Below are 5,488 nucleotides of genomic sequence, written 5' to 3'. Positions count from 1 at the left end.
AGTGAAACATCAATCCATTGCCCCCTGCATGCACGTGCCCAATTGGGGATTGAACCAGCAACCTGGGTATGTGCCCTGAATCAAACCTCAGAGTATGGAACAAAACTCCAACCAACTAAGCCACACCAGTCAGTGTTGGGACCTTTTATTTTACAGGGTGGGGGAGGTGAGAGTACCTATTTATACAAAGGATAATTATATCTTGTTAAAGAAAAGCTGAAATTTGTTATTGACGTATGGGAAGTTGAAATAGATGTAGAAAGTTGTGCATGGATATTGAGTAGGCAAAGTGATGAGCTGTTTCAGTTATTAAACCATTTTTCTTTTGGTCCAAACCCATACTTTTATATTCTGTTTTGTGATGCTAGAGCAGACTTTGAGAACTATATTTCAACTTTGCCAGTTGACTTCCTGTTTAATTCTGCAAGGCTAATGAGAGAGAAAAAAAGACATTTCTTTCCTGACTATTAGTTATCAATGATAATGTTCAGCTTTTGAGGGAAGGAGGAGCATTCCTAGAGTCAGCCTCATCATACCTAATCAAAGATATCAGCAATAGTTCGGCAGTAGCCCCTCCTCAGAGGTCTGAGGGGCCGCTCCTTCAAGCTTGCTTTTGTCTCCCCTAAGCTACGAGTGGTAGCTTCATCCTATAGTTCCATCTCTGAGTTAGCTCACTATCCCCTTTTTTGCTTTTTCAGTTCTCCAAAACCGCATAACCAATTCTTTACATTAAATTCTCTCTGTTGAAAGACCTAATGTGTTTTTTTGTTGTTCTGGGTGTATCCTGACTGAGACAGCCTGCCAACTCCCTTCAGTACTAGCTAAAAACAAAGAAATATGGAACAAATGATAGAAGAGGGTTGGGGGGCAGAGATGAATGCGTGGGGCAGATGACTTTTAGGGCAGTGAAATAGTTTTTATGATATTATGATAGATACATATCATATCTCCTCAAATCCATTCTTTGCCCTTTCATTGCTCTGCTCTGTACTATATTAACTGATCTTTCTATTGTCTCCATAGAATTACCTCTATTAACTGGCTCACTATCAGCTGCTTTCTGAAAGGCTGGAGAACCAGGAAGGGAAGGAATAAACCAGGATATTTCTCTCCCTCTCTATTCTAGGGAATTCTTTGGTAGTGACTAACTCCTTAGGGGCCATAGCTCCCACTAGAATTCCTAGCCTCCAATAGATGACCCCAGCTCTGGGATTCAGTAACACAGCCTTCTTATCTTTGTCTTTCCAGCTTACAAGCAGTGGCTCTTCTGCTGTTACTAATAACTGGGTTGCTTTACTTTCTCAATAAGCACTCAGTTCTTCTATCACCTGGTAACCACTTCCCTGAATTACATTTTCTCTATTGCAAACACTAGAAGCAGTTGCTATTTTCCCGGTTGTCCCTATCAAAACAGATGACAGCTAATCCCTCTCTATGTGCATTGTAATATTAGTTCAATATTCTGCAACTCTCCCACTTCTGGAACTGTTTATACAAATATACCTACACACCTACAGAATGAGGGTTGTACAGGTTATTCAAAGCCAAAAATGAGAAACAAACCCAAGTCAGCCTCTATAGGGAACTGGTTAAATAAACATTGGGACATCAACAGAGTTGTAAAAAAGAACAAGGAAATTCTCTATGCTCTAATATATATTATTCACTGAAAAAAACAAAGCATAGAATAGTATAAATAGTATGTGACCTCTCATGTAGGAAGTAGAAGAAAGCACATGTGTGTTTTTGCATTAAAAAAACACACAAGAAACTGATCATAGCCGTTACTAATAAGGGCAGGACAAAGGAGAACAAGGTAGACGGAGACAGGATAGAGAATTCTCAATATAGGCTCTATATTGTTTTGGTTTTGAGCCACATAGATGCATAATCTATTTAAAAAGTAATAAAAATTATAATAATACATATAAAGAAAAAATTGCAACCTAGTCACTAATTGGAAAACAAAATCAATACCAATACACACATAAAATTGTAGAAAAAACGAAAGATGAGAATAGAATACACTCTTTATGACTTCAACTAAATTCTAGAAAGGGTGAAACTATGGTGATAATAAAAAGATCAGTTGTAGTCAGGGTTAGGGGGCAGAGATGAATGCGTGGGGCAGATGATTTTTAGGGCACTGAAATAGTTTGTATGATATTATGATAGATACATGTTATTATGTATTTGTCCAAACCCACAGAACTACATCAAGAGTGAACCCTTTGGGTGATTATGATTTGTCCATGTAGGTTTGTCTGTAGTAAAAACATACCACTCTGGTGGGGAATGTTCGTAATGGAGAAGTCTATACATGCATGGGGGGCAGGGAGTACATGGGAAATCTTTGTACGTTCCTCTCAATTTTATTGTAACCCTAAAACTGCTCTAAAATTTTTTTCTTAAAAAAAAAAGTGACCCCTGGTCAGTATAGCTCAGTGGGTAAAGCATCAGCCCACACACTTGGGTCTTGGGTTTGATTCCCAGTCAAGGGCATGTACCTGGGTTGCAGGTTCCATACCTGGCCCCCAGTTGGGCCTGTGCATGAGGCAACCAATTGATGTGTCTCTCACATGGATGTTTCTGTCTCTCTCTCTACCTCCCTCCCTTCTTCCCCTCCACTCTCTCTAAAAATCAATGGGAGAAAAAAAAAACTCAGGTGAGGATTAAACAAAAAAATTTATATAAAAAGGTGAAAGACGAGAGGACAAGAGAAAGAGAGCAAATATACAGAGGGCTATATTCATCATTTACACAACTGGTCAAGAAACCATAGTGTATATTTTAACTGCCCTCTCTACCCATTCAAGTTTTGGTTGCCTTTGGCTAGTTTCAGTCAGTTCAGTTTCTTTGCCTGGCCAACTGACCCAAACTGATTCCTGAGGTGTCCAAGCCTGCCTTGTTTTTTGTTAAACTTAATAATTGGACATGTAAAAGGAACTGCCTAAATTTCTTTTTACATCCTTATAATGAAAGAAATTTTCAAATTTAAATTTATTAGGTGTAAATAGGCATTCTTCTTAAAAATAGCAATTATACTTGGAAATCTTAAAAGGTTGGTTATTAATAATTTGTATACTCAATAGGGGGGATAAATTCAATGATGGTCCTTTTTATGAAAATATCAGAGATACCCAGGAGAGGAAGGTAGGTAATTTTTATGCAAAGGAACTTTGAGGAGAAAAAACAAGCTTAGATGTGGGACAATGTGGTGATTAGGGGAATAAGCACCAAGCAATATGAAGTAGAAGAGAGGTAGGTAAAAGTTATAAAAGGATGTCAAGAACAAAATGTACCAATTTACAAACTGCCTAGCATCACTTCAAGATTTAGAAAACATCATCTTTTGCTCTTGCTTCTACACTTCACTCCTTGCTCTCTGGTTAGCACTGCAATCCATCTGCGCCTAAATTAAGAATTACATGAAGGAACCTGAGAGAAGGCTTCTTTTGAACATAAACTCCACTGAATACCATCACCTTTTTTGCAGCCACAAAATTGTGCATACCCAATACTCCTCCTGGTACTATTGAGGCAAAACATAGCTTTCTGTCACTTTGGAAGGTTTAGAATTCTCAGAAAGTTTTGTGATGATTTTATCACCTGAATAAATTAGACCTAAAAATGACTCAATGACCACATACAGAGCATAAACTGATTAGCTTTACTCTAGGGGGCAAAAAAAAAAATCACCGGCACAATCAAACACCTTTATGAAATACTGTACTGTCAGTCTATATAAACATGGTAGCATTTACATTTTAAAAAATAACCTATATAATAAAAGCCTAAGTGACTGTTAAGGCGGAACGACCAGTTGCTATGGTACGTGCTGACCAACAGGGAGCAGACGCTCAATGCAGGAACTGTCCCCTGGTGGTCAGTGTGCTCCCACAGGAAGAGTGTTGCTCAGCCAGCAGCTGGGCTCACGGCTGGTGAGCACAGTGGCGGTGGCTGAGGGGCAGCAAGCTGAATGATAAGGAGCAGCGAGCCGAGTGGTAAGGAGCAGCAAGCAGGTGGGCAGTAAGGAGCGAAGGGTCCTATACTGGGGAGAGGGATGTCTGACTGCGGGGAGCAGGCCTAAGCCGACAGTAAGACATCCTCCAAGGGATCCCAGACTGTGAGAGGGTGCAGGCGGGTCTGAGGGACCCCCTCCCCTAACCCCTACGCAGTGCACGAATTTCGTGCATTGGGCCTCTAGTTCCACTGTATTGAATTACAATCACTTTGTTGAATGCTAAGCATAATTTAACTTTATTACTTTTTGAGGAAATTTGTATAAAATCAGTTTAATTTTATAAAATGCAAATTATTATTTTTTTAATATATTTTTTATTGATTTTTTACAGAGAGGAAAGGAAAGGGATAGAGAGTTAGAAACATCAATGAGAGAGAAACATTGATCAGCTGACTCCTGCATACCCCCTACTGGGGATGTGCCTGCAACCAAGGTACATGCCCTTGACTGGAATCAAACCTGGGACCCTTCAGTCCGCAGGCCGAAGCTCTATCCACTGAGCCAAACCGGTTAGGGCTAAAATGCAAATTATAACAAAGACTCCTAGACATGATTTAGTGTATAGTCTTACTCTTTTCCTCTAAGTCTATGTAGATTTAGTTAATAAATAATAAAAATAGAACTGAACACAGCAATAGTTCTTAACTTCTTTTTTTCTAGTAGAAAAAGTTATATATTTTTGTATTATCAAGAAACCATTGTTTACAGGAGATAAAACATCACTTTCATATTTCCAAGAAAAAAGTAAAAGTGAAAGGAAAAAAATCATTTCTTTAATTCCTATATATGCTTTGACTTTTAGTAACCACACCCCTATGTTCAGTACTAATTTTAAAACCTTATATTTATACCATTTTAACTTTTCAGGGGATGTGGATTCTATCAGGAATAAACTTTTAATTTATCTTTAGTTCAATTTCAGTGTTTATCATTAAAAATATCACAGAGAACTTAGAGACATAAAAGAAGACTTGAGTAAATGAAGAAATATATCCTATTTGTGGATTAGAAAACTGGCCCTTCAACCATCCATGTAATGCCAACTTCTGCAAGAGGTCAAGTTCCTTACCTGTCATGAAATACCCAGGATCTCTTGGTTCCCTCAACTAGTTAGCTGATATTTTTGAAATTTCTCTTTCAATCTGAGCCTCTCTATCCTTCCACATACAATGTTGGAAAGTATATTTTTTAGTGCCCTGAGAATAATAACCTGTTGAATAGATAATTCCTCCTCCAACATACTTTCCCTTTATTCTTTTGTATAACTTTGACAAAAATAGTAGAATATGGTAAACACTAGATGGAGCCACATTCAAGAAGAGTAATCTTCCCTAATCAAGAACTTACTTTCAGTATATATTACAAATAAATCATGTCTAGAAAAATAATCACACATAATTTCAGGTCACCTGTTACATTTGTCAGGGAAGAATAAATGGCTTTGAATACTCAGAGATGCAGATA

The sequence above is a fragment of the Myotis davidii genome, unplaced genomic scaffold, assembly GCF_000327345.1.
Source record: "Myotis davidii unplaced genomic scaffold, ASM32734v1 scaffold964, whole genome shotgun sequence".
Taxonomy (NCBI): domain Eukaryota; kingdom Metazoa; phylum Chordata; class Mammalia; order Chiroptera; family Vespertilionidae; genus Myotis; species Myotis davidii.
This window is presented reverse-complemented; position numbering follows the sequence as displayed.